Genomic DNA, 11255 nt, shown 5'->3' with positions numbered 1-11255 from the left:
CAGCCCCGGGCAGCCGACAGCAGAAAATTGCAGAAAAGTAATAATGGACTTTATTACCTCAAATAATAAGGTCCATTATTATTTTTCCATAATTTTTCATGGTTTGTCCGCAACTCAGCTGCAACGTTTTGACAATCATCCTGCAATTTGAGTAGGGCTTTAACAAGGTGTAAATTTAAAGCACTAGAATTATACTGGTATAGCTCCCCTGTAGATGCATTTATTCTGGTATAAGAGTGGCTTTTTCCTGTTTAATTTATGTTTCTTTGGAAGGGGTTTAAGTTAAAATGGAAAAAGCCACTTTTAAAGCCAAATAATAGTGTTGACATGGGCAGTTACACCACTATAATGGTGTCTGTTTAGCTACAGTAGTATAATTACACCAGAATAACTGGAAAAGCTTTCCAAGGTAGACACGGCCTGATAATTGTTTCTTTCTGAAGCACTTGGAGCTGGGGTGGCAAAGGCTCCTCATTTTGGCTTCAGATCCAGGAACTGATTTTAAGCCTGCCGCAAAACTATGACAGAAAAACAGAACCTGGGGAAACACTGATGCTAGATTCATGTCCAGTGAAAGATCCTGTGCTTTCAAGGACAGAGGCTGCAATAATTCAAGGAAAGTATTGATCCTTTGTATTTGAACAACCAAACTCTGATGTCAATGGCCTGGATGACATGAAACTAGATCTTTGACCTAGATTATAGGAAAAACTTGAGGAAGATGAAATGTAATATATACTACTCGGATCCTTTGATAGGAAGAAAGCATTAAAATATCTCATCCAGTATTTCTTTATACTGAAAATTGCAAAAAATCTAAAAGTTTAGACACTTTAATTGCCCATGAATCAGACTCAACAGTTCAGCCAACCATCTTTCCAGTGGCATCTCCCTTCTTCTGGTAAGCGTGTACCTCTTATTAACAGCAATGAGAATGGTACACCGTTTAAGGGCTACAATAAGGACTCCTAGAACTCTGCACGGGTCTTTTATGCAGGAGGAAAATGCTTATACAGAACAAGGGGAGCATCCTGCTCAGCCACATCCTCTGCTGTGATCTTCTTCCCTTTCGCACAGCACACTGAGGGTGAAGGCTAAAGGTTTAGCATAAGGAACTCAATAAGGTATCGCTCCAAGCTTCATAGCTCAGGCTCTTTTTCCGACTGTATTAAGCCTGGAGGATTTTAGAACAGAGGGAGACTTTTGCCAGATCTGGTTATGGAAGCAAAGATTTATTACCTGGTGATTTTGAGCTTCCTGTATTGAAACCTCTGACCCCATTCAGTCCTTTTGGCCATTTCCATGGGTTCAAGAACTTCAATGAAATGTGATAGAATCACTTAATAGGAATAAATAATCATGGCCCAAATGTTCTTTCACTTCCATCAGTTTAGACTTAAATGTGAAGTGATCCAAAGGGAAGACTTCACATTGCAGGATTCTTGGATGTCTGATAAGATTTTTTTTTTAAAGTGAACTGGGTGCTCATGGGAGGAGGAGACAGGCTGGCAGCCCTGGAATGTAATGGTGCAAGAGAAGGCATATGAAGGATGTCCTGGAAAACTAGGGGTGTTAATGAAAGCTACATAGAAAATGTATGCTTTCTAATTTTGGAAGCCAGCGTATGCCCACTTTTAACAGCTGTGAACAGTAATAGGCTAGTGGGAAAATAATAGATTTCAGTCTCCCAGTTACTGTACACCAGACCTATAAATGGCAAGGCCATGAAACACAGTGGCCCCCACAAAATTAGATGCAATTCTCTGGCTGGCTGTGACCTACCAGAGCTGCAGTGTACAGGTAGTGAACAGAATACTTGCTGCAAACAAAATTACCTGTAAACCACTCTTGAAAATGGAAGTTTTTTGGTTATTCACCAAACAGGTACAGTGCCAGTGTTGCCAACTCTGACAATTTTGCTGAGCGTTCTTTCTTAAAGCCCTAGCTTCTGGAATCAAGAAATTGCATTTGAATCTCAGGTTTACATTTGTAAGTAAGTTTCTCGCCCTCACATCTGCGGTGAAAAACTATAAAATGTGATCGGAGTGTACCCTAAAGGCCCAGAAATTAGTAGGCAAATAAAAAGAACCCAATGTTTATTATTTTATAGAGATGTGTTTATTTTATTATTATAAAATCTCAAGATTTGAGGGGCTTAATTCATGATTTTTGAATGCTTGCGGTTGGCGATACTGCAGTGCAGATGATGGCAGTGCAAGTTTCCCTACTTTGCCCAGTCAAAGTGTTTTAATCCTGACCTGGAGGAATCACTGCTAAATATTAGATTGATGGTGGGTTTTGAGGTGTGGCTGCCTGTCCAGTAGGAACTAAACTGAAACCTATAACACATTTCAGGTATCTGACTTAGCTACTGTGACAGGGTCGGGCCAGATGGCTACAGGAGAGTGATAAAAGGCAGATATACTAGCCCCAGGTTAAGTAGGTTCCTTAAGTAACAGGGAAGGTTCCAGAACAATCAGGAACTTTCTGTAAACAATTAAGGCAGACAGGCTGATTAGAACACCTGCAGCCAATCAAGAAGCTGCTAGAATCAATTAAGGCAGGCTAATCAGGGCACCTGGGTTTAAAAAGGAGCTCACTTCAGTTTGTGGTGTGTGTGAGGAGCTGGGAGCAAGAAGCTGAGAGTGAGAAGGCGTACTACTGGAAGACTGAGTAGTACAAGCATTATCAGACATCAGGAGAGAGGTCCTGTGGTGAGAATAAAGAAGGTGTTGGGAGGAGGCCATGGGGAAGTAGCCCAGGGAGTTGTAGCTGTCACGCAGCTGTTACAGGAGCCACTGTAGACAGCTGCAATCCACAGGGCCCTGGGCTGGAACCCAGAGTAGAGGGCGGGCCTGGGATCCCCCCATCCCTCCAACTCCCTACTTGATACTGGAGGAGTTGAACTGGACTGTGGGTTCCACCAGAGGGGAAGGTGTCTGGCCTGTTCCCCGATCCACTAGGTGGATCAGCAGAGACTGCGGGGATTGTTCTTCTTCCTTTCCCCATGCTGGCCAGTGATGAGGCTAACGAGTGAACGGAAGATTTGAGCCACAAAAATGGCCAACCGAGGGCTGCTGTGAACCTCTGAGGCGAGAAAATCCGCCAATAAGCGCAGGACCCACCAAGGCAGAGGAGGAACTTTGTCACACTACATATGTCTCCTGAGCCATCCAGTCCCCCAGTTCTTGATTCACATTAGTGTAGCTGAGTGCATCAGGAGTTCTATTACCAATTTACCCTAATGGGGATTTTATATGACTGTACATATTTACTCAAGGTTGAAATTTGCTATATACAAGATCTTCATCTTAGAATGATTTTTGGAGTGACTTTTTGAGGGGGAGGGAGGATAGGGGCTGGGGAGTTATTTCCTTTTTACTCCTGTTTCTTTCACTGTTTAGGCTTTATTTTAATTATTAATATTCTGATCTCGCTTATACCATATCAACGGCTTGGTTCAAAACCCACTGATGTCAGTGGAAAGTCTCCCATTGACTTCAGTGGGCTTCTGGATCAGGCCCTAAATCAGGATGTGTCAATGGAGTTACAGCAATGTAAAGCTGGTGCAAAAGGTTAGAGCTGCATTTTGTAACCATCCATTAAATGATTTTTAAAGTGTTAAAACCAATAATCTATGTTTAACCAGCACTAGCATGGTGGAAAACCCTGGCAAAAGCCAGTAAATAAACACTCAGAGTTAATCCTGATGATATTATCTTGCACCTTTGTACTCTTCTTCCTTCTTTCTAACAAAGTGAGCTAAGGACTGTGTCACCCAGAAATCTGAACTTCCTGCCTGTTCACCATGTGTTTCCCAGCTTCTTTGATGTGAAGGTTTTTGGTGCTTGGTATATTCAATTGAGCTGCGTGCATAGCATAGCACATTTCATGTCTTTGTATAGCAAGGACTATTTGCTGAGCCTTGGGTCATCAACACCTTCTGTGCCATTAAAACCGCATTATTTGTATAAAGCCATGGGATAGCCCAAACACTGAGGGCCTTATCCAGTTTTTTACTCAGTCCTTATTGATTGATTTTGATTGTAATACTGGGGAAGCACCTGGAGGCTCCACTGTAGTAGGTATTGGACAAACCATGGTAAGAGACAGGCCTCGCGTCAAAGACCTTGCAGGCTCCCTGGAAGTTTTGCATCCATAAGAGCTTCAGAATTTTGCCAACCAGCTGAGATTGGTGTGGCTTTGAACTCATCTAGAGAGTTTCACTAACCTTTCACAAAGCAAAGTCCATAGTGGAAACTCAGGCAATCATAGGACCGCCTTAGATGCATAATTTTAATGGCACCTTTCTGTTCACTTTTCCCCCCAAATGGCCTAGTAGCATTGTTTGTATTCCTGTTGTTCTGCCATTATCACTATGTAATCCCTATAGTACGCTATAGTACCATTCTCCTATGTAATTCCAACGACATTGTGTTGCCTCATTACTGCCAATACCATCCAGTCTTTCAAAAGACACTCAATTTCCTTGCCCTGCAACTTGACTGAGGAAGCTGAAATATTAACTTAGGAATAATCGTATTCGAAAAGCTAGTGTGCCTTTAAATATTACAGAGCACAATAGCACATTTTTAAAAACCAAATTAAAAGGTAACTGTCACTGTTCTCATCTGGGAAAAGGATGACTCCAGAGGAAATAAATGGGTGGTGGAAAAAAAGGATATTTAGGGCATTTGCTGCTAAGAGGAGATTTATAATGGAAAATTTTTGAACTTGGCTAATGAGAGTGTTATAGTTTTCTGTCATGCATACAGGTACAGCCATATTTCAAAATTCTATACCATGTAGGCCTCAATTTAAGTTTCACTCTAATTTCATTTGTCAGCCATAGAAGGCTTTAATGAAACACAATGCCGAGGAAAAGATCCTTTGCCCCAAAGCAGACTGAAGAAAAAGTGACCTAAATTTTTTCACAGCCTCAGTTTCTAAAAATATGAATGACTAATAGAGATAATAAAATATTAACAAAATCAATAACCCACGTTTATAGATCATGCTGAATTACCTCAGAAGAAATACTTAAATGAGGATTAATGGAAAACTTTAAATAGAGTGGATGGCTTTATTCTCCTGAACTTCAGACCCGGCAGAAGAATGGGCTCAGAGAATTGTTAGTCCTTCACCCTTTGGCTTCTAGTTCAAAGCCAAGTCAGTAGTGCCCCAAAGCATGTACAGTCTGACAGTTTTTTAAGCATTTTCTGTTAAATGAATTGCTTACCTCAGTCTAGCTCTTTGCAGATAGGCGTGCAAGCCACAAAAACTGCATCCAAACTGGCACTCAGGTTGGCAGTCTGATCCGAAAGTCCAAAGACTGAATGGACATTAGAGGTAGACTCTCCTGGGCAGAGTTGAAGCACATTGGCAGGAAGGGGTCTCTTAGGAAGATTGTGCTGCTGCTGAGAAGGCTCTGGTTGTTCTGTGGGTAGATGGTCAGTCTCCTTCATCAACTCATCAATCTCCTCCTGGCATTCGCCAAGACAGCCCTCCATCTGTCCAGGAGGAGGAAGCTGGATGGGGTAGGAGTCTCTGCAAAAGTGTACCTCTTTCTGGAGCCTTGTGCATCCAGGCAGAGATCCCCTTTTTCGAGGAGTGGGCATTGTCTGGGGCTCTCTGCTCGTACCCCCTTCTGGTTCCCTCCTTTTGTACTACCCTGTACTACCACCTCCATTCATTTTTTCTCCCCTTCCCCCCCCCCCCATGCTCAGTTGGTGTCTGGGTTCTGTGGCCTGTCCCTCGCCTGAGGGGTTGGGCCTTCTATGACTTGGTAGACTCTGCCCACCAATCCTAGTAATCAAATAGACTGGCATGCTTCACTCTGTCCATTTGTGGCCCCTTCTTTCTCATCCTGATGGGGAGGCTGTAGGCATTTGGAGGTGGGGCCCCGCCCCCAATACAGGTCAAATAGATGGGCTTGTTTCACAAGCCAATCACTTCCCCTACATAAGTGTTTTAAAATTTAATTTTACACTAAGTAGAGTCTCCATATCATTCTACCGTCCTACTATACACAGCAGTGATTCCTGATTCAGTATGGAAAAAATTTCCTCCACGTTGTATTTCTTAGGTCTGGTGACGTTCATGGCCTTCAGGTGGAATAGAGACTCGAATACAAGATATGGCACTCATGGGCTGGCTGAAATGCTGGATGTGGCAGACCAGACTCGAAGGAAGATATGCCAGCGTTTCGTTATCTGAAGTGAGTTATTACAGGGTGGGGAGTGAACTTCTTCCTGCCCAGGAACACAGAATATCATTTGTAGTAGTGGGGCTATGCATGAGATTGTCCTTAAGCCACTGTATCATTATGAGCTAGACTGTGACTTGGACCACATGCCGATGTAAGAGAATCTGAAGTCCCCTTATGCCCTGGTGCAGGCCACCTGCACTTTGGGTCTAGATTCATAGAAGTAAGCAGGTGCTGCATTCCCATGTACTCCCTGCAGAAAAAACCCGGGCAGAAAATGGAGGGAGCCCAGCTCCTCTTCTCTTCCCCCGCGCACCACACACATTGGTTCAGTGACTCTGGCCAACCACCACTGTGGGAGGTGTTGCATCTTGCCATTGGTGTAGAAGAGCAGTAAATTGCTACTCCAAGAGCAAGAAGGAACTGGGGCAATTATGACTTGGACACATCTGAGTCACAATGCCTCCCGTGGCCGTTCTTGGGGGAGTGCATCATATACATCTCACCCCTTGGTAATGGCTGTGCCAAAAGTCATAGCCCTGTGATTTCAGAATTTAAATAAATCAGCATTTAAGGGAAGAGACTTATTAGTGAAATATTAATACAGAAACCCAGCAATACCTACTGCCTATAATACTCACGCCAACCTCATTCTCAAACAATTAGGAGCCAGCCTGCAATCAGTAGCAAGGGAAAATTACTCAACTCCAAGAGGAAAAACCCTTAAATCTACCCAGAATCAAAGCAAACTGTTAAAATTAAGGTTTCAGAGTAGCAGCCGTGTTAGTCTGTATTCGCAAAAAGAAAAGGAGTACTTGTGGCACCTTAGAGACTAACAAATTTATTTGATCATAAGCTTTCGTGAGCTACAGCTCACTTCATCGGATGTAGCTCACGAAAGCTTATGCTCAAATAAATTTTTTAGTCTCTAAGGTGCTACAAGTACTCCTTTTCTTTTTGTTAAAATTAATGATCCTGTTGGTACAGAGTAGAACAGAAGGCAGGACAGCATGCCTGCTTAGACAAAGGGCAACATTCAGAAAGAAACAAGGATATGCCCATACACGCACAACACCCACCCATTTATTTTCAGCGGTGTGCCGTGTACGTTGGGGAAAATTAAATACCACAGCAGATTAACTCAAATACTTCCACATCGCAGGGGCTGATCTACTGTAATTTGTATATTAAGTTCTGTAACACAGGTTCCCTTATCAATACCAAGCATTAGAATATCAGGGTTGGAAAGGACCTCAGGAGGTCATCTAGTCCAACCCCCTGCTCAAAGCAGGACCAATCCCCAATTTTTGCCCCAGATCCCAAATGGCCCCCTCAAAGATTAAACTCACAACCCTGGGTTTAGCAGGCCAATGCTCAAACCACTGAGCTATCCCTCCCACATAAGCCTTAGCTGAGGATGGCAAACACAGTTCCATTATCCAGCTCCTGGATGTCCTGAATGATTTATGCCGTTTAATACCACTACCACTAGAATTAAGTAAATGAAGGAAAGTTGGGCAACTATAATTCTTATGGTGTCTGTGCAACTGTTGGCTCCGAGGATTGGTTTTAAATCACTGTATATCCAAAAATGAACCTACCCATCTTAAAGAATTTTTGTATTTGGAGCACATTTCAGAGGCTAGCCAAGTAAGCTGCATAGAACTTGAAGAATAGTAGTATATTATACAATTGAGGATTGCACCATATATAATTTAACAAGAAGCATTCCTTTATCTCAAAGTGTGCATCAAGACGAAAGACATTCACAAAACCCATTACCGTCTACTGTTTCAAAATGAGGCTAGAAATAGAGATGGAGTTGTCTTGAGAAGTGTCAAGAATCAAAGGAATTTTCCTCCACTGGCAAGTCAGAATGGAACTTAAGCCAGAGAAAGAAATTTTCAGAGCTGAATTTCCAGTTTCCCTAAGCTGTTATACTTTGGCTCAGGGAGTGTTTGATTCCCAGCAAGACCAGAAAATATTATTAGCTGTAGCACTGATGACAATTATCAGAGAAGGGGTGAATACCAACATCATCATATGGCATTGAAAAGAAACTCATGCATGTTCTGGGAACACAAGTCCCATTGGGGTATGAAGTAGGAACCCGGTTCAAATCTAAACTATGCAGGGGGCATATTCTCTGATATCAAATGGAGGTGGATGAGGAGAAAGTGGTGCAATAAGTTAGCACGCTAGCCTGTCACTACCAGAGGCCTGTGTTCCAATCTCTGCTTAGGGCATGAATGAAGAGCTGGACAATATCATCTTATTGTCCCATTGTGTATATCATAGTACATACAAGCGACCATTTCTGTGGGTTTAAACTGGAAATAGTGGTAGAGGTCAGAACTAAGGTGTATTCAATGGTCCAAGCTTATCCCTGACCTTTATTGGAGTTATACTAGGGAGAGCTTTCAATAATGTGCTTTGATCATTTTCATGCATTGCTTTTCTTTTTAATACTCTAATACAGTGTTTCCCAAACTTGGGATGCTGCTTGTTCAGGGAACGCCCCTGGCGGGCTGGGCCGGTTTGTTTACCTGCTGCATCCGCAGGTTCGGCCGATCGTGGCTCCCACTGGCAGCGGTTCGCCGCTCCAGGCCAATGGGGGCTGCGGGAAGCGGCGGCTGGTATGTCCCTCGACCCATGCTGCTTCCTGCAGCCCCCATTGGCCTGCAGCAGCGAACCGTGGCCAGTGGGAGCCGCCATCGGCCGAACCTGCAGACGCGGCAGGTAAACAAACCGGCCCGGCCTGCCAGGGCCTTTCCCTGAACAAGTGACGTCCCAAGTTTGGGAAACACTGCTCTAATATGTTTTACAATTTATTTTGACATTCAACAGTAGTGTGTTTCTACAGTAGGAGCAGAATCATGTGTATACACCATATATCTAACTCAAGCCAGCAGTGTACTATCCTATATTGTACCTTCTATGAACCTGAAAAGATGGAGATTATTATTTTTTTTCAAATAGACTTAATTTTCATAGTGCTGTAACTCTCACAGTAGCTCACAGAGGTACATAAACAAGTGGTGTTAGTCCCATTTTGCAGCTAGCGAAACGAAGCCAGGGAGGTGAAATCAGAGTTTAAGGCCAGAAGGGACCACTAATCACAGACCTCTTGTATATCACAGGCCACCAACACCACCCAGCACACTGAACCCAACAACCAAGATAAGACCAAAGTATTACAGCCCCCAGGAGCCTAAGATATTATGTGCCACAGGCAAAGAACAGGAGAGACTGAGATGCACCAGTGCTCAAGCCTCCCACAATGGCATGGAAATGATTAAGTGAGAGATACCCAGATGATCTTTGCAAGTGACCTGTACCCACACACTGCAGTAACTTGTCCAAAGCTGCAGAGAAAATCCATGCTAGAGATGGACTAAGAACCCACGAGTGCCTTAAGATTCTGTGGTAGGGGGAGCATCCAAACCCAGAATGGAGCAAAAAGGTTGCTCCAAAGACATATGCCAAGGTCAGTCAGCCCCTGGGGGCTGTGTAGAAAAGGGTGTACTGGCAGGATAATTAGTTGAGGTAGGAATGTGCAAAAAGCATCAGTCTGAATCTGGGAAGCTTTCCTGAACCTAGGCTGAGGCTTCAGGATAGCAATAGGCCCTGAAGCTGCTCTGAGTTCAGGGTTCTGAATGAACTATTGCATAGCCTTGGTCAGGACCTTGATTTTTACTTCTAATCCCAAAGCTCAAATCTGTCCCTTTTGCCATTTTCTTCCTCTCACTGAGGAGTTATTCAGATATAGGATGTCAAGGGCTCTTCTCGAATGCTCACTGGCCACTGCCAGATTTGCTAACTACAAACATAAGGGAAGAAAATTAGATTTTTTTTTCCCCCTTCAATGTTTTTGAACAAAATATAACCTGGTTTTATTCTCTGCTGCTTTGGACATCCTGAAAGATTGGGAGTTTGTTCTTCCTTCAGAATAAAACAGGGAGGAATGCAGTGTGTTACATGACAGTATTTCTGCCTGTGTTACTCTTATTTGTTGCAGCATCATGTATGTTGCACTGGTTCTGTTTCATCTGGGGGGAGGGGAGAAAGAACTCCGCTGAAAATATTACTTAAATCACCCAGCTCAAAGTATCAAATGCAGCTGCTAGATCAGACTGACATCATAGTTGCATAATTGAGCTCATAATACTTTCCTTTTTGTGGTGACTCGGATCCCACGTAGTGGGAAGCAGTAATACTGAAAGAGTCAAAGCTATCCAGCAGCCTAACTTCCTAGATTATATAATATCTAGTTAATCTTTTATGTAATCATAACAGGGATTATATCCAAATGTGAGTATGAGTTTAGGGTTCTGTGATGGCAAAATAACCATACTTGCAGATAATGTACATGAAATTTGTGTATGATCAGTATAGCGTAAAATGGAACATATCCTTTCTCCACTAAGCAAAGATTCATATTTACAATGATGTAGAAGAAAATATATGGGTGGGCCCCCAATGAGAGGAATTTGGGCTGGTTGCTTCCCTGGAGCCAGCTTCATTCAAGATTAAAAACACTAGACAGGGAGTCAAGAGATCTGGATTATTATTTCCAGTTCTGCCAGGGAGTCAAGAGACCTGGATTATTATTTCCAGTTCCGTCATTGACTTGCTGTGTGATCTTGGGAAAACCATTTAATCTGTGCCTCAGTTTCCCAGCTGTAAAACAATATTTATTTCGATGAGCTTTGTGATCTACAGTATGAATTAAAAGTGCCACATATTATCACAAAGTAGGCAGTAATAGTGCCCCCCACAAACTGGAATGTTTCGTGGGAGCAGAATGTCATAGGATTCAGATAACACTTCTAAGTCTTTTTAGCGATACCAATATGCTAACTGGGCTATAGTGTGGTCTCTACTGGAAATATTACATCTGTATCGTACTGCATGTGGACATGCGTGAACCTAAGGGAGTTCAAGGTTTTTGCAAACCTCTGGGATTATTTTTGGACCGTTCCCAAAGATAGTTTGAATTCAGATTTTTTTTCCTTTTAATTTACATCTATGGTTTTATACAATAGTTCTT

The sequence above is a fragment of the Natator depressus genome, chromosome 2, assembly GCF_965152275.1.
Source record: "Natator depressus isolate rNatDep1 chromosome 2, rNatDep2.hap1, whole genome shotgun sequence".
NCBI lineage: Eukaryota > Metazoa > Chordata > Testudines > Cheloniidae > Natator > Natator depressus.
This window is presented reverse-complemented; position numbering follows the sequence as displayed.